The sequence below is a fragment of the Bactrocera dorsalis genome, chromosome 1, assembly GCF_023373825.1.
Source record: "Bactrocera dorsalis isolate Fly_Bdor chromosome 1, ASM2337382v1, whole genome shotgun sequence".
Lineage (NCBI taxonomy): Eukaryota > Metazoa > Arthropoda > Insecta > Diptera > Tephritidae > Bactrocera > Bactrocera dorsalis.
The window spans coordinates 80,437,721-80,457,131 of record NC_064303.1 but is presented as its reverse complement, the minus strand read 5'-3'; the positions used below and the strand labels follow the sequence as shown (position 1 = coordinate 80,457,131).

The window sequence follows — 19,411 nt, the reverse complement described above, 5'->3', positions numbered from 1 at the left end:
AAAATGTATTTTAAATTGTTCTCATAGCGGGAAAAAAAAGGGGTTCTTGGAAATAAAAAAATCTTGGTGTGTTGAAGGTGTGAATAATAAACGGTTAATGTTTGGTTATAATTACTATTTTTGGCCAGACGGTCATATATTTTTCAATGCTCGAAATACGCCATAAAAGTACCAATAATATGCATTTTGTGTGCTATGGTGTTGGTGAGTGTGTTGTGTTTGCTGGTATTGGTGGTATCCATAAATTTTCACTGGAATTATGGGGATACATTAAAAACGACGTTTTCGTTTAACAATCAGTGTCACACAACGAATGAATCTACAATCGATAATAAAAGCAGAAGAAGAGAAGAAACGTTGGAACGGCAGCAATAACAACAGCATAAAGAGCAACGTAAGGACAACAATATCCTTCAGTGTGTTGCAACGGAGACTTTAAGCGAAACGTAGGTGCTTTGGTGATAGTTTAAATTTTACTCCAGCTAGTATTTATGAATGCACATATATATATATATATATGTACATACCTATACATATGTATATATATTAAATATACGTATCCATACACATATTGTGTTATATGTGTAACACGTCTGAAGAAACTTCGTCTGTGGATGATTTTCCATGATTTGTGATATATGTTTTTCGTAATTAGAAATTATTAAACCACCGAGTTAGTGCTCGTCAAATTATACAACAATAAAAAACCGGACGCACTTATATTGTTCTAGCAAATATTTACACATGTGTTATAGCGACAAATCTAGGCTGGTGCGGACTCATGGACGTATGAGTAACTTCAATAAAATATGCACAAATACAATCAACAATGCAATAGAATGGCACAAAACATGTTGTTGTCCCTTGATGAATGTGTTGTTTAAAAATACATTTTAAATTCAGTAAATAATAATTTTAAAATGCTAGAAAAAATGCCAACGATTTTTAAATATTGATTGTTATTGTGCTCCGCAGTGATGGTGAATTTATGTTTTACTATACAAATCAATTATTCAGTGTTATTTGCTTTAAAAGAAAAACATTTCTACCATATATTTTGTTAATGAATTTACTATTTACCATTAACTGTGATTTATATACATTTATCGAGAACCATCGGAAGTATTGTTGTCAAATCTTGAACTTCATAAATTTGGTATTTTTGCAAAATTCTCTCTTACATATGTTTTTATTTAAATAAAATATAAAACAATTTTTAACAAAATTAAACGAATTAATGATTAAATTGTACTACCTATCATATATAAAAGCCATAGTTTATATCTATTTTCACATTCTAATACAAATTGTGAAATATTACTAATTTTTTAATAGCAGCACCTTGTCGTATGGGTTATAATTAATAATATACCTCATTTATAACGGCATTAGTTTCTTTGCGAAAACATAGTTCATTTATGAGCAGGCAAAATTTTGAAATAAACTTATATTTTTCCAGTACTTATCTTCAATAGATACGATCAGCTCAAACAACTTACCAAAACTTTTGGGTTTTATTTAATATTGAGCAGCTGCAAAGTTTTACATACATATCCATTTTTGAACATTGTAAAAAATTAGAAATAAACGAATAAACCTACATACAACGATGCAACAGATTTATGCAATAGAGTACAAACTGGCGAACAAATTGCTCGTAAAACAACACAACTGAATCTTTTGAATTTTATTTGTTCTACTGAATTAATAAATATCGTTCTGAGTTTATTTACGACAATATGCAATTATTATAACGGGATAAAACTTTGCATGAATAATGTCTTTAGTGTGTGTGACCAAAAATCTAATAAAAACTGTTCAAGCCTCTAGGTAGCGAATTTTACGTTTGATATATAACTGGAATTAAGGGATAATCTTCTCTTATAATGATGTGATTGTTTGAAAAACTGAGTTGAAACGGACCAACACTTTCCGTATGATTGGTTTTACATCTTTAAGTATTCCCCTGGCTTTGATTCTTGAAAGTTGCAGGTGTATAACATGTTCAATTGCATCCGAACTCAGCCCTTCCTTACTTGCCTTCTAATTAACTTTGGTGTGAAAATATACGACATAAAATCTAGTAGAGGATAACAATTATTTTAAATTGGAAAATAAACAAAAATTGTAAAAATTATCTTTTTCGATTTACGAATGGATTCTGATCTCGGTTTACTTTAGCTTTTAATTTTAGGAACTTAAAAATTATTCCGTTGTTATTTATTTTTTATTTGCGCAACCTGTTAATATTAAAAAAATCTAACTTTTTTGGTCCACTCTCTACATTTATTTTAAGCGAAATCTATATGTCTTTCCTTCTACAAACAATTAATGCGTACACAAAAGCAGGTGGTAATCATTGGTGTCAGGACTATAAGAAGGATGCATAAAAATCTCCGAGTCACTATCCATGTGTGTGTTGTTGTTCTGACGAAACCCAATTCTTATCGTATGTACCAAATCCGGCCGCTTCTGAGCAGTAACCTTCCCCACACAAATCGTGGTCTATCTTTGGCATTATAATAACCATAACGAAGTCGACGAAGCCACATGAAACAGTATTAGACCATAGACACCACCGGTATTTTCAGCCTCCTGTAAAACATGGCAGGTATTTTCTAATGAGTGCTGAAACAATCCTAAGTCTAGCAATTACAAAACTACTTAAAGAAGGTTTCATAAGAGCCGGCATCACCATAGGCGTGACACCGCCCAATCTGAGGTGAAAATCCATACTTCGGAACCTCCTCGTCCGATATCAACCAAATTTTGTATATATCAGTTAATGTATCAGGCTAAAAGTTTGCATAAATAATGCCTTTGAAGTGTGCCATCTTATGTCCGAAAATTTTCCGAATCCAACTGAAACTATTCAATCCTCTAAGTACCGAACGTGTGTACCCCAGTGCGTATAGTTGACATTTACAGAAAATATCGGTCAACGTGTGAAATATATAATTGAAACTCAAAGAAAAGTATTTTCAGATAATAGTATGTCTGAATGTTATAAATTATTTCAATCGGACTTACACTTCCCTTAATCCCCCATATACTTATTATTGCGTAGCCGAAAAATTCTTTTCGTATATCTAATCGAATTTCAACTTATTTGTTTAATGTTTATAATGGACTTCAATGAACCAAATATATACCATTTTGGTCAACCACTTTTTGCCATTTTTCCTCTAGAGACATTATTCCATCAGTGTAAAACTTTTCTGGTTTCTCGGCGAAAAATTGCGACAAGCAGTTTTTACAGGCTTCTCTTGTATACCACTCGTGATACAGATTACTAGTGGTTTAGTAACTACCCCGTAACGTGGGCATAAATTTCCAAATATTTTTTCTATTTACAGTTATCGAATAGACATTATAGATGGCTGGGATTAAAATATGCAGTCAAATCTATGCCACGAGCTTATAACCATCAACATATTTTTGATAAAATTCATGGTGGCAAATAACAAAAATATCACCTGTCCAAGTTTGACAAGTTGTCAAGTTCGTTTTTATTCTTATTTTACAAAATTTATTGATTTTATGTGGTTTTCGTTGCTTTGATTTTTTGCTTTCATGGCAATTGAGAAATAACACTAGCCGACAATGGATTTTGCTCTGAAATAAAAATTATATATTTTGGTTCCTGTTAGTATGTATATCATTAGAAAAATAATAAAAAAAAATCCTTAGGTCCAATTACGATAATATTATTGAAGTTATACTTCTTATACGAGTTCGGAAAAGGTTGCGATAGATTCAGGTTGCGCAACCTTGCTCAATATGAATATACGCAACCTTGTTCGAGTAGCAAGCGAAGCGGTGACAATCGGCGATCGTTTGTTCGTTTCTTTCGGCACAGCTCGGCTTTTCTACCAAATTTGTCATTTTCATATATGGGCTTATGAAAAAATGTTTTGTACCTATTCACCTGATCAGTGGAGACTATTTATTGATTCATCGAAAATAAGTTTGAAGGCGGTTTTGTTACATAATGGTAACGAACTTCCATCTGTACATCTAGCGTATGGAGTACATATCAAAGAAACCTATGAAAATATCAAAAATCTGCTACAAAAATTACAGTATGCTAAACATTCTTGGAAAATTTGTTCTGATTTAAAAGTAGTTGGGATGTTACTAGATATGCAAGCTGGTTACACAACCTTCGTCTTGTTGAACCCGAGAATATTGTATTGCCACCCCTTCATATAAAATTAGGCTTAATGAAAAATTTTGTAGAGCAATGGATAAAACGGGAGAAGGTTTTCAATACCTTAAAAGTATATTTCCGAGACTTAGTGATGCGAAATTAAAAGAAGGGCAAATGGACTCCTAGCATGCTGGCAGACTATTGCTGGATATGTTTACGTGATAATCCTGACTACCAATACAGCAGAAGTCCAAAAAAGTACAAGAAAATATAAATTGAGGGATAAAAATTTGTAATATTTAATATATTTTTTGCAAAAACTTTACTTTTATATTTTTCTTAACCCGGACCTAGCAATTTTTTTTTAAATTCAAATTATATATGTACCTTATCAAAGCAACATAAAAAAACAAGTTTGGTTTCAGAGCAGAAAAAAAATGTCAAAATTGTCGGCTAGTGTAATTTATTCAGTGTAGCTGCTGGAATGTGATAAATCTGGCGACATTCAAATAAAAATCTAAAGGTCAGTAACTGGTTTATATTTATACCAAGTACTTCAATGGTGTGAAAAGAATTTTATTTCAAACGATTTTCTTAATTAAACTAGAGATGTGATCTCGATCCTCGTTATCAAGTAAAATTATATATACTTGTATGTAGTAAAGCACTGAGTGACGTGTTTTGTTTTGAAATATTTTAATTAATTGGATAGTTAAGAATTTGCTTGTTTCATAACTGATATCGTTTCTTTGCCCTTATATCGCCTCTTTCATTGGAATTCATATTTAAACGCTAAAAGAGACTTAAGTTTGGTTAAAGCAACACCGTTATAATGGTTAGATTGTTAAAGTTAGCGATAACAACAACGTGGGAAAACCTTCAGTAGAAATATTGAATTATACAATTAAAATAATCTCCACCAGCAAATTTCAAATGCCACACCACATTCGTATTTCTGCTGCTGCATACATTCGAAATTAAATTCCAATTTTAACTTTCTAACTTCGTTAATTGGAAATTCGACATTTGGCTGCTTCCACAGGGAATAGTTTTTTGAGTGAATCGATAAAAGTCACCAAAGTATCTTACAACAATTAATGCCATATGAGCTAAATCGAGTTTGATAAACTTTTCTACAGAAACTCTAATCAAATAACTTTTAAATGTACAATATATAATATAAACTCTTATAAGTGAACACCAAAAAAATATATATGTATATATCCTCTAAAATAAATGATTCTGAACTTTTAGTAGTTTCTTGAAACAAATTAAAATATAAACGCTTAATTATGGTTTCCAAAAATATACTATGACATTCAAGTTATTACTGTTCCAAATTCCATTAAGTTAATAAAAGCAAGTAAGGAAAAACTAAGTTCGGGTTTAACCGAACATTTTTACTCTTGCAACGATCAAGGCAGGTGAAGTACTGTTAAGTGTTGGCAAAACTTTACAAATTGCTTTGTACATGTTATAAACCAAAGTTTGAAATCTTATATTACCTACATATATGGGATATAATTCGAAAATCGTGATATTAGTTATGTCGCGACAAGGCCAAGTTTTCACCTGATTTTAAGCACCGAATTTCAATTATATATCTCACATATTGACCGATATTTGTAGTAACAAGAAAAAACGTTAACTTCGGCTGCACCCTTCACAGGTTTATTTCTTTTAGTAATTAAGTGTCCAATTTGTATGAACTCTATATGCTATAGTAATCCGATCTGACAATTTTTTTCGGAGATTATGTTATTCCGTTAAGTAGTAATCCATGTCAAATTTCGTGAAGATACCACGTCAAATGCGAAAGTTTTCCATACAAGCCCTTGATTCCGATCGTAATATTTGGCAGCTAGATGCTATAGTTAACTGATCTGAACAATTTCTTCGGAGATTACATTGTTGCTTTAGAAAATAATCTATACCAAATTTCGTGAATAGATCTTGTCAAATGCAAAAGTTTTCCATACAAGAACTTGATTCCGATCGTTCAGTATGTTTGGCAGTTATATGTTATAGTGGTCCGATATTGGCCGTCCCACAAATGAGCAGCTTCTTGAAGAGAAAATTACGTTTACAAAATTTCAAAACTATATCTTTAAAACTGAGTTACTAGATCGTATATATACAGACGGACATGGCTAAATCGACTCAGCTCAGCATACTGATCATTTATATACATATATTCTTTATAGGGTCTCCGACGCTTTCTTCTGGGTGTTACAAACTTCGTGACAAATTTAATATACCCTGTTCAGGGTATAAAAAGTCAGTCATAGCACTGGGACTCACATTTTCGGTATATGAGGCCTTCAACAGTAATATTCCGATTTTGACAATTTTTGGTTTAAGCGCACTATTCGGGAAAAGTTTTTCTGATATATTGTCTTTAATTTGTATACTTAAAAATTAAAGAACCGTACTTTAACGCAAAAATGTCATGATAATCTCATAAACCAAATTTAGTTGAAATTTGTTGAGTAGATTTCAATCTAACAGTTGGCGGTGCCTCGACCATAGTTGGTGAACTATAAAGCCTTATCGTGCCATCCCGATTGTAAAATCGTATGTCTCTGGCACATATACATATAATATTTATAGATTTATCAAACTTTTAGTAGTTTTTAATAAAGCGTTTTGTATAGGGAATAGGTGGGGTTATAATCGGAATCCACCTATTTTCACAAAGTGTATAAGGATGTTAGAAAGATTTGTCTTTAGTAAATTTGGTTATTACAGCTTGAACAGTTTTAGAGATATGTACATTAAACTTTTTACTAGGCGGGATCATTCCCACTTAAAAAAAATAACCATTAGGTAAAGAAAACTATTATACTCGTACTCTTAGTAATATGTTCAAAGAGTACAAAACTAACTGAGATATCTTAATATAGCTAAGAAGTAGTAATGTTTTTTGTAGCGGTAGAAAATATTCCCCATGTCTGGCAATTTGACAGTCATTGTTCAAATAAAATTCTGGGTCAGTTCCCGTTATGTAAACTGCCATTAAAACGAACGCTTTATATATTCCATATATTTACCTAGTCGCTACATGGTATCTTCTTACTTGTCCTTCATTTTACATTTGTGTATCCAGTCGATGTATCCATTCATCCAGTCGGTATAATTTGAAACACCGTATATTTATTTTTCCTACTTAAATATTTAATGCCATTGCGAAGTGTGCAAACAGAGGTGATATTTACTTACTTAAATATTTATTTTAAATAAGCACGGCAACAATGACTGCACTTTATGGCGGTGGGGAGCAAAATACGAGTGTAAATGTTGCCATGTTAAATGAGGCGTCACAAATTTATTTACATTCGATTTATGTTGGAAATGGGTGCCCGTCAAGTAAACATCATGTGAAGACAGAAAGGGGAGTTATTTTGAAAGAGTCACGTCTGCAGTTTATTCACTTTATGATTTAGTTTTACTGTTTTATACATACAGATATATATGTGTTTTAGCATTAAGTGTCGTTTCAATTTAAAATCTTCATTATACGTTAAAATTTTGTTCCGTGGGTCTGAATTCTTGCAAACTCTTTTACTAGGCAAAAGACAATCCAACACATTATGTTTACAATAAATTTTCCTTCGTTTGGTAAATGGGAGCTGGTGTACCCTATTAGTCATATACATATAAAATCTAATTCAAAAGGTTCCTTACAAAAATTTGATTCCTATCGTTCATTATTATTGCATTATTGGCTTAGACAAGAACACATGCCAAATTTTGTGAAAAGACCTCATTGTATAAAAATAAATTAACTCAAATCGTTCAGTTTGTATAGCAGTTATATGATATAGTGGTTCAATATCAGATTGAGCAGCTTCTTGGGGGGAAAAGGACGCCCGCAAAATTTCAGATCGATTCAGTCAGTTCTGTAAAGTTACGAGCTCTTAGATTTTTAATTAAAAACAGGGTAACGGTCGTCGGTAGTCGTCCAATGTAGTCGATTCCGACATATGACCAATAGAATGTAGATACGCACCTATGTATTGAATTTCATTCGGATGTTTCAAAAACGAATGAGCATTTTTAGAATCCTTAAAAAATAAACTTCGCCTCGAAAATCACTGGTTCGAATCCGGTTTCAGAGCCATAGTTTATAGGCAAAGTTGTCCTGCACATGCGATTTTATAGAAAAGAAATTAAAACAAGTTTTTTATGTCCAAAACCCAAATTTTTTAGTGATAAAAATTCAAAGTATAAGTAACCGTTATCTAAAGCCTTTTACGTCTACATATCATCATCAGCACAAATTTAAGGTGGACCATGTCAATACCAATTTTTCACATCGACGCGTAAAATGGATACGTTGTTTAAAAAGGTAGCCCTTTCATTATCGAATCGGATGGAAGATGTACATATTTATGAATTGAGCTCACCTAAATGAGGATATCATTGCACCCAAATCAATTGGTCTACATACATATATCTATAGCGATGATTTATAATAGGGTGTCCCAACATTAACGCAAGATTTAAATTTGCCATTTAAATTTATCTCTTCACATTTGAAGGAGTTAAAATACTATTTTTCAAACTGCGGCCACCAATATTTCATTATTTTTTGAATCAATAATGAAGACACGTTCTTCTAAATTGTAACACTCCATTTTTACTAAGCCTAAACTGTCAGCTGCCAGTGTGTGTTTTTTTTGTAGGGTTGTCAAAACTTTACTACATACAATAAATGGCAATATAAAATCTTGGGTTAGTTTTGGTACACCCTTAATTTTATGCATATTTTTCAGCTTTATTTCACATGAAATGTCCGCGTTCATATAAAAGTGGGCATTTGTTTTGACATAAGTGGGAAGTCAAACTTAATCATAATGTAATTTTGCACAAATATAAAGGTGTAAGAGTATTTTCTAGCTTTTTGAGCTGCTTTTATTATATCAAATACCAAGTCGACCTGCCATATCACCCGAATTCAATTTCTGCCATGCATCGAAAATAGAAATATTTTCGTTCACTAAACTCAAATAATCATACCCGCCGGAAAATTATGGAAAATTAATATTATTATGCATATAAGAAGCAGTTAATAAAACATTAAAAAAAACCGACATAATCATAATTAGGCTACCAGCGCAAAAGTCGCGATAAGAAGTAATAAAAATTTGCTTGATTTTCTTTTAGTTTCATTTGTTTTGCTAACATTGTTTAAATTATTTTGTTTTTGATTTAATAGAAGTAAGGACGGGCAAGTTCGTGTGCAACCGAACAAATTATAATCTTGCAACTTGCTAGAATCAATGACAGGGAAATACTTTTACTTCGACCAGAGCATCGAAATCCAAGCAATTATATGAGTATACAGTACAGGCCCGCTAATCCGGACACGGTCTAATCCGGATTCCACTGTAATCCGGACAGGGTTAAAAAATTCAAAATTTCTATTATGTCCCTTGTAATCCGGACCGGCATTCTCCATCCGTATTCTCTAATCCGGATCACATGTTTATTATTCACTACATTCGCTTCGCACTTATGCGTGCGCTTTGTTTCATACTTGTGTGAATCCACAATATTCTGGAAATTACTTGCTGATCAAACATGGGTGTCTGCTGTAGAAAGAAGTGCTCCAGGGAAAAAAACCTCTAAAGAGAGAGTAACATTTCTTGCTTGTGCAAACGGTGATGGTAAACATAAACTTAAAATGGTGGTCATTGGTTAAGCGGAAAACCCCAGAGCTTTTAAGAACTGTAGCGATCTTCCAGTTGAATATTACTCGACAAAAAAAGCCTGGATGACTTCAACTATTTTCGTAAAATGGTTTCACGAGTCGTTTGTCAAACAAGTAAAGGATTTTCAAGCGGAAAACAACCTAGATGGAAAAGCTATTTTACTAGTTGATAATGCTTCTTGTCACGCATCGGTTGCGCAGCCTACGAGCGATGATGGTAAAGTTATAACCATATTTCTTCCACCTAACTACACAGCTCTTATCCAACCAATGGACCAAAACGCAATACGTTTAACCAAATTGTATTATCTCAAAAGCCTCTTGGTGCATATCCTGTCTTTGGAAGAAAATGATGTTTCCAAAGTTATTAAAAATCTCACAATAAAGAATGCTGTTTTTTTGCTTGCGAATTCTTGGGACAAGCTGTCGTCTGATACAGTAGCAAAATGTTGGCAAAAAATTCTTCCCTATTCACAAGAGCTAACAGAAATCGGAAATGTTGCAGAAAATGGATAATAACAATCATCAACTGCCACAATCTGAAATTAGTGAATAGCTTATTGGAGATAACGACCATTTACCCCTCCATAGTGACAACGATTCCTCCGTTGAAGAAGTCGAAAACAATGAACCAAAAGCTAAACATGAAGACGCTATTAAAAGCTTCAGCACCTGTATACAGTTGTTAGAGGAAAATAACGTTGAATCGGACAGTTTGTGTATTCTTCGAACGCTACGGCAGCGAGCAATGGAGGCTAAACAAAAAAGCGTTCACCAAACAAAATTAACCGATTTTTTCAATTAAATTTAGAATTTTATTACACCGCTTGATACATACAAATTTCTAATAGTAGGGGAGCCCGGAGTGCTAAATTTGCAGTTACTGGAGCGTCATGGAGACTTAGTAGATTGTCAAGATAACGTTTAAAAAAGAAGAAAGTCTAGGTGAAGTTTTCCATTTTAGTGGGGAGAAGAGCGGGAAATTGGTGTCAAAAATGTAAAAAAAAACAGTCACATGAAAATACTCAAGCGCGTCAGTCATTTATGGTATATACGCGCATTGTATTTCTGATAATCGATATATATTAATCTGACAATCAAGTCAGGGTTGAAGGCCGTAATGACAGGTTAAAAAAAAAAAAAAAATTAAGTTACTCGAGCGCGTCAGATTTTCTAAGCGAATGTTAATGAACCTCTAAAAAGTGTACCATTTAATATTCTGACAATTTCGACGTGGACAAAAGTCATTTATTGATTTTAAAACTTGTAAAAAAAAAAGGTGACCTTGAGATACTCGAGCGCGTCAGATTTTTATACAGTGGGATGAACTTGATGTCAGAGTCTTCCCAAAAGATAATCTGACAATTATATAGAGGCATATCGTTAATCTGACGATTTAAAAGTGGAAGAATTCTGTTTGGTTCTTGTTTTTGTTACAGGATTTAATAAAAACAGTGTATACATATACATATGTACATATATGTATACAATATTATATGTATTATGTATATTGTATACATATACATATGTATATGTATAGGAAATTGAATAATTTATTAATATGAAAATAGATCTAAATATTAATAAAAAAAAAATTTAGAGTTTGTGGAATAAACTTTTTTCTTCATACGTTTCTTCGCCACAGTAAACACATTTGACACTAACGTCACTCATTTTTACAATGGATGTAAAACTGATCGCTGTAAACGTACGAAACAAACAAAAGTGTCAAGCGTTTACTAACAACAACCACGCTATGGTGATTAGTACGCTTGATCTTTTATCGACGATTTTACCTGTATCGCCCCACGCAAATTGTCAGATTATATGATTTTCGTGATTCTGACAGAATTACCTTTAAAATGAAAAAAAAATCTATCGCGCTCGAGTATTTTAAGGTGACGTTTTTTTTTTTACAGATTTGTCACCCTGCTATTTCTCTAAGCCACCCTCAAACTGTCAGAATATTGAAATATACACTTGTCTTCATGCATTTAACATACCATCTCTTAATCTGACGCGCTCGAGTTTCCCGAAGGATCGATTTTTTTTCTCTAATCTGACGAACCCTCCCCAACGCACGCCTCCATATTAAGGGCTCATATTTGGTAGGGGTACATAAAAGGGTGCAATGTTTCTCCCCATATAGTTTTCTGACACGCTTAAGTAACTGCAAAAATCCCCTCTTGGGCTCCCCTACTATAACGTTTATTTTCAATGTATTGTTTTAAGTTTGTTTTTTGAAACATGTGTATTTTTTGTTATAATAGACAAACAGAAATTTATAAATATTTTTTCTTAATACATAGTTCTGATGTGTCTTTGGTAATCCGGATTCCCTTATATTCCGGATAGGGGTCGGTTTTAATTGATCCAGATTAGCGGGCCTCTACTGTATTAGGATTTTTTCCATATGATTGATGATTGTATGTGAGGTACTTTCATTTTTCTAACCAATCTTATGCTAAATTTGTCGGCCAGTGTATGAGTTCCCTTAAAGTCCAAAAATTGTTCAAATCCAACCAAAACTGTTTAAGACCCTAGGTCCGAATATGTGAACCCAGCATCTAAAGTTGACTTATGACCGAAAATATCGGTCAATGTGTGAGATATATAATTGAAATTCAGGGATAATCCTTCTCTGATAATGGCATGTCATTTTCGAACTTCCAGGTGACTTCATGCTTGATATATCAGCCAATATTTGAGTTATCTTAATGAATTTGGGAGAGGGTGTTTTCATCATGACAGTTTACCTTCGTGCCTAAAATGGATAAATTTGAACGAAAACTTGACCTAGCCCCCTTTTAAAAATTACCAGAATTTTCGAACATCCAGCTGACTTTGCTCCATATCACAGTGTGTCGTTTAATACAAGCTAGGGGGACAAAAATATTTTAGTTTGAAATTTAATTGTTTTGGTCGTGTTGATTAATGATTTTAAGTTTCATTGAAAAATTAATATATTTTTTTTAGATTTACGAATAGAAAACAAAAAATTGTGTAAGAAATATATTTAATTATTTTTTTAAATTTCAAAACATACAATAACATTTACTTGGATGTATAAAATACGTACTAATACATAAGTCCATTACATTACAACTATTGAAAAACGCGATGATTAGTAAGGGAATTTTTACCAACAGACCTAATAATAACAGTAATATAAAAATAACAATAACACACAACAACAAAATGTTTAATATTATATACTATATCATTACTCATTGAATGACTCATCATCACTGTTAGATTCATCTGAATCAGATACTAGATAATCTTTATCGTCATGGTCACATGTTACCTGACGTGGTACTTTTGATGGTATTGAAGGCGGGACAATTAAATTTAGAACTTCCTCCGGTAATTTATCTGTTCTCTTTCTAGGAACTTCTCTGAGTTAGTTGATTACCGGATCGGATGTTATTAAAAGCATATGTAGTAAATCTATATTACGTTTTACCAAAATTTGAGAACCGCGATTATCACAAAGTGTTGGAAGAAATTGAGATACTTCTTCCAAAACCTTGTTAGTTTCTGATATAGTAAAATCAGTTGTTTCCTTTATAAAAAAATAAGCTTAATTGGGCGACAATAGAGTGTGGACGAAGGCCGCGGATTTTGCCATAAAATATTTTGGCTGGCATCGTCAATCAATCTCAATGGGACAATAGCAAAAACAAACATATACTCATCAGTAGCATCGCAGTTCTCAAATTTCTGTTTATAAGCGCTATGGCCGGAGCTTCCGTCACATCCCCATTTGCTGATTAGTGTGAATGACGACTTAGAAGATATATTTGCTTTAAAAACTTCACATTGCGCTTCAATTAAACGTTTAGCGGTTTTATCCAAAATGCGTTGAAGTATAATTTCGGCGCGCGTTTCTGTTACCAAGATATGCTCATCTGCAGGGTAACATAAATTTTTAGACTTACGTAAACTAAAATAGGATAGAAAAACTTTATGTCCCGCCTTCAATGACCATTTACGCGTCTGTTTACAGGAGTAACTTGTGCACTTAGAATCCACATAATAAGCTAATGCCTCATCACTTGCCAATTGCCTGCCTTCGCATGTGGTATTACCATACTTCTTTTTTCTGTAGATTTCAAACTTTAATCGAAGTAGCTATGCTTCTATTACCCTCAAAGCGATTTGCTACTTCCGCGGCTCCTGTCAACTCGATGGCACTTCGCGATTCTAGTAAGTCTTCGACCCTTGGTTTTTTCGTTTTAAAAGACGACTCTTCAAAATTTTTTTTTGGTCTACCTTCAGGTTCGATTGCTTCCAGTTGATGAGGTAGGGCAGGGATGTTCCATTTGTAGGTAAAATTGTAAATCTGCTCCTTCTAACCAACTGCCATTTTTGTTTAAAAAACGTTCAATCATCATATTTGTTTCAGTCCATTTTCGAAAATTTTGACGAAACACTCGAAATTTTTAACTTTATCTTCTTCTGTGTATCAGGCGTTACATCTGTAGCACTAAATTTTGTGCAAACATAATTAACTAATCGGGAATTTCGTTCTATTTTACATTTTCGCCATTCTTCAAATAACTCCATTTTTGAAATAGAGCAAACTCAATCTGAAAAAAAAATAATTAAAAATTATGGGGGAAAGATGGGGTACTCGATCAAAGGTCATTGTATAGCTTAAGGTTGCCGTTATACAATATTCAAACATTAGCTTGGATATATGTGGATAAAAAAAGTTGCATACGTTTAAAACTTGAAAATAAAAAGAACACAAACATTTTTATATGAATTTTCAAAACCCCGTACAACGTATTAACTAAACGCAAACCAAGTATTAAATTGCATAAAATATACATACATACCTTCTAAATTATATTCCATTTCATTAACAGTCGTGTTTTCCTCTCCAAACCTTGTTAAATCACTATTTATATTGTATTTTTTATTTAAATTGAAAACATAAAAATGATAAATGCGTATCACTTCGATTAAACTTGTTGTAGTTAACCGTATTAGAATATTTTGCACAATTCTTACTTAAAATTGTGACATATCAAGGGTTGTTATAATCAGAGTACTGTCAATTATTTGATTGTTTACATTGACTTTTGTCCGCCTACAATGATCCAGGCGAATCACTGTGCATATGATTGATGATTCTATGTGAGGTACTTTCATTTTTCTAACAAGTCTTATGCTGAATTTGTCGGCCAATGTGTGAGTTATGTAGAATATATGTATACATAAAATTTCTTCGATTCCAATCCTCTGATTGACGTCTTACATCTTTAGGTAGTAGAAAATGTTCGGTTGCACCCGAACTTTACCTGTTTTAAATATTTTTAAAGCTTAACCTTAAATAATACAATATTATGCTCTTTAGAAGATTTCAATCATTTCCGTAGATATTATATACCTGCCTTATTGACTTGACATCTGGACTGCTTGGGCCGGTTGGCACCGGACGTTATTTCAGCCGAAACATTCCGATACTATTATCGGAAGTACTATACTTCATTGAAAAAGCTTTTCATGGTTTTCACGCCCTACTTAACCAATTTGCTCAACATGTGAGGCTTCTCTGTATATGTCAATATCGTACTAACTACGATTTATAAGAACAACGTCTTAATTTTTTTAAACGACTGATCTATTCTATTGATTTTTCAACTAGCTCTAATTACCTCGAACTATCGAACTAAAGTATTCAATTCGGTTTCACTGATAGCACTAATATGTCCAAAGAACTCTAGCGTGAATACTTAGGTATAATAGAGGTATAGGATGACTAAAACGATGTTATTAAAATATAGGTAAATATAACTCTGTATAAAGTTGCGCTGGAAAGAATAATGTATGGTATGCGGGCACAGCAAGAACCAATTTGAAGACTTCGAAAAAGACAAAATTATAAAACAGCTAATCTTTCATTTCAATACGCTAAGATTAAATATTAAGAAACCCATCCTAAGGTTCGCTAAACTGAATCAATATACATATATGTGTGTCTCCTATTTGACAGATGTTTTGATTTCCGAACTCATCAATTAATTCTCAATAAATTTCTCTTAAGGCAGGTTAGATATCATAAAAAAATAAGTGAGTATGATAACTTTAGAGCCATCAAAATTGTGTACGTAATTGAATGCTGTTTTCCTAGTAGCTTCGATTGGACAAATTGTTTGCGATTTTTACATTGAAGTCGATTGGGTGAGAATTTTGTTACATTTTCAACACTTTTGTAGTGTTCACAGCATGGTAGCAGAGTTTGGTCGGTAGCCGCATCAAGCTCTCGCTTATGCCGATTCACCAATGTCGCCATAACAATGCAGTTATCCTTACGCCGTTAACGCACACATACATCCAGTTTCATAAAAGTGAAGAGGCTTCACAATTGTGGTCGCTTTTGTACGGGCGTTCGCTCTATAGCTCCTGGCGCAATTTTGTTCATTCGAGTTGCCCAACAATACACACAGCTGAGTCCACATGCATACGTCGATATGTTGTGGCGAGTTCTACAAATATGTACACTAACGATTATAAAAGTGTTTTCTCCATAATAGCGTATGCTTGAGTGCTTCAGTTCCACACGACTTCGGGTTTTTGGGTACGAGTACACTTGTTTGTATATGTTGCTTTGTTTTCGAGTCAGTATACACTATCAAGCAGTTATAGAGGGTGCCTCTTTAGTGACATGGAATATCTAAGAGGAATAGCAGTCAAAATAGAGGGAAGTTGTTTTACACTTATCAAACAAAGACTTACACCGGAAAAAACCAGTTGAAATAGTAGGAATGTATTTCCAAAATTTGCGTTGTGAATAGGTAGACGTGAATATCTGTTCGTACACTTTTAATTATTTTTAGTAAGGAATTGATTTCTGTAAATACCGCGAAGGACAAAGTGAAGGCTATAAAATTTTGTAGTAAAACCAAATGATTGACCATTCATTACGAAATAAAAGTTTAACACCTCAAAAAACACCCTTTATACATTGAAGTCGATTGGGTGAGAATTTTGTTACATTTTCAACACTTTTGTAGTGTTCACAGCATGGTAGCAGAGTTTGGTCGGTAGCCGCATCAAGCTCTCGCTTATGCCGATTCACCAATGTCGCCATAACAATGCAGTTATCCTTACGCCGTTAACGCACACATACATCCAGTTTCATAAAAGTGAAGAGGCTTCACAATTGTGGTCGCTTTTGTACGGGCGTTCGCTCTATAGCTCCTGGCGCAATTTTGTTCATTCGAGTTGCCCAACAATACACACAGCTGAGTCCACATGCATACGTCGATATGTTGTGGCGAGTTCTACAAATATGTACACTAACGATTATAAAAGTGTTTTCTCCATAATAGCGTATGCTTGAGTGCTTCAGTTCCACACGACTTCGGGTTTTTGGGTACGAGTACACTTGTTTGTATATGTTGCTTTGTTTTCGAGTCAGTATACACTATCAAGCAGTTATAGAGGGTGCCTCTTTAGTGACATGGAATATCTAAGAGGAATAGCAGTCAAAATAGAGGGAAGTTGTTTTACACTTATCAAACAAAGACTTACACCGGAAAAAACCAGTTGAAATAGTAGGAATGTATTTCCAAAATTTGCGTTGTGAATAGGTAGACGTGAATATCTGTTCGTACACTTTTAATTATTTTTAGTAAGGAATTGATTTCTGTAAATACCGCGAAGGACAAAGTGAAGGCTATAAAATTTTGTAGTAAAACCAAATGATTGACCATTCATTACGAAATAAAAGTTTAACACCTCAAAAAACACCCTTTATACATATAAATGTTTCTGTATTTGTAAATTTTGCTTTAAGTCTGTTGCTATTTCTGCAATAATTGCAGCACTCGGACTTATCTGAAGCACGTTGTTGACACTGTTATTGTTACCATTTTATTTTTAACTTTTTTATATGAAGGCATGTGCGGTTTTCGGTTATCCATTGTGATTTGTGTTTGCAACATTTCGCGTCTGGTGTTGAACTATTTCAAACGCGGCGCTTAAGGGTTGCAGTGTCACAGTGGGGATTTTATGGCCAAAGATGCCCATGTCGATTCTATTTTCAGAAATGCACGATTTAAATTATTCCGCGGAACAGAAATGGAATTTTGAGTTCTTCTTATGTATTTATATTAAAGTAAACGGAATGACGAGAATAACAGAAATGTCATATGTATATGTATACATAATTTGTTCATGGAGTTTTTATTGGGGCGATTTTGCCACTTTTATGCACAAGGACTGCTATTATTAGAGCTAAACGTTCTTTAAATTTCTTTAAGAAATCTCACATATAGGCCAATAAATGCGGTGCAACGGAAACAGTAAGTTCGAAAATCTTGCTCGTCATGAATATGGGGTTTTAATTATTGAACAATTGTTATCCATTTGTTGTCTCACAACATATAATTTCCAGGAAAACATGTTCTTTGACATTCAGTTAGGTACCTGACAGATTGATCGATATTTTCGATAAAGCGTTAGCCTTAGAGTCGGAATCTGGGTACTTGAAAAGTTAGGTATAATTTCGCATGTTTTCGAAGGAGAGATCGCATACATTAAACAAGCTTTGTATGCAAAGTTTTGTATCGACATTGGAACCGATTTATATACTGTAAAGTGAAAGAAAGTAGCGTACGCCGATATCATTGACCATAACAGCCGCGCAACTAACTGCTTTCTCCAAAATGGATAAGGAAGCAAAGCAAATGGGTCTGGTGGCGAACGAGGGCAAGAGGAAATATTTTCACACATCAAACAAATAGTCGCCGCACGCGCAATTTGGCCCCCACGTCACTGTTGGCAGTCATAAGTCGTAGATAATTTCGGCTATCTTGGCACCAGTATTAACACCAAAAACAACCTCAGCCAAGAAATCGCAGAAGAACTCCTGATAACAAGTGCTACTTCGGACTGAGTAGGAAGTTGAGAAATAATATTCTCTTTCTGCGAGCAAAGACCAAATTCTACAAGTCACTCACCACCTCCGTCCTGCTATGTATATCGGTATGGACAGTGACAACGTCTGATGAATCGACGTTACGAGATTTCGAGAGAAACGTTCTGCAGAAGATTTATGGTCTTTCCACATTGACAACGGTGAATACCACAGTCGGTGGAGTGATGAGCTGTACGTGATATATTATGATATTAACAAAGTTCAGCGATTTAAGAGACAGTGACTGCGCTAGCTAGGTCATGACGTCCGAAGGGATGAAAACACTCCAGCTCTGAGAGTATTCGACGCAGTACCCACCGGTGAAGAGCACCTCCACTCCGTTGAAAAGACCAGGTGGAGAAGAACATGGCTCGAATTGGACCCAAACAGCTATAACTGCGTTAGCGGTATCTACGCTAATACGAGTAAAGAAGAAAAAATAAATGGTGACTAGGCAGAGTTCTAAATGGATATAGCAAACTTGTACTACACATTATTACTTACTTACCATTTACTTACCCATTACAATAATTCCGGTTTCATTATTTGGCTTTATCCTGGACAGATCCTAAAAAAAATGCCAAAGCATTATAAACCACATCCACACTTCTTTTGC

At 33.8% G+C, this 19,411-nt stretch overlaps 1 protein-coding gene across 1 annotated transcript in view; it reads left to right on the top strand.

Moving 5' to 3' along the window:
- The first annotated feature begins 422 nt into the window (after window positions 1-422).
- The window catches only part of LOC105223591 (gamma-aminobutyric acid type B receptor subunit 1), a 38,523-nt gene continuing 19,534 nt past the window's right edge, over window positions 423-19,411 (top strand). Inside the window, exon 1 of the mRNA XM_029549195.2 lies at window positions 423-446. The gene's annotated coding sequence lies outside the window, so the exon portion shown is untranslated. The remainder of the gene's footprint in view (window positions 447-19,411) is intronic.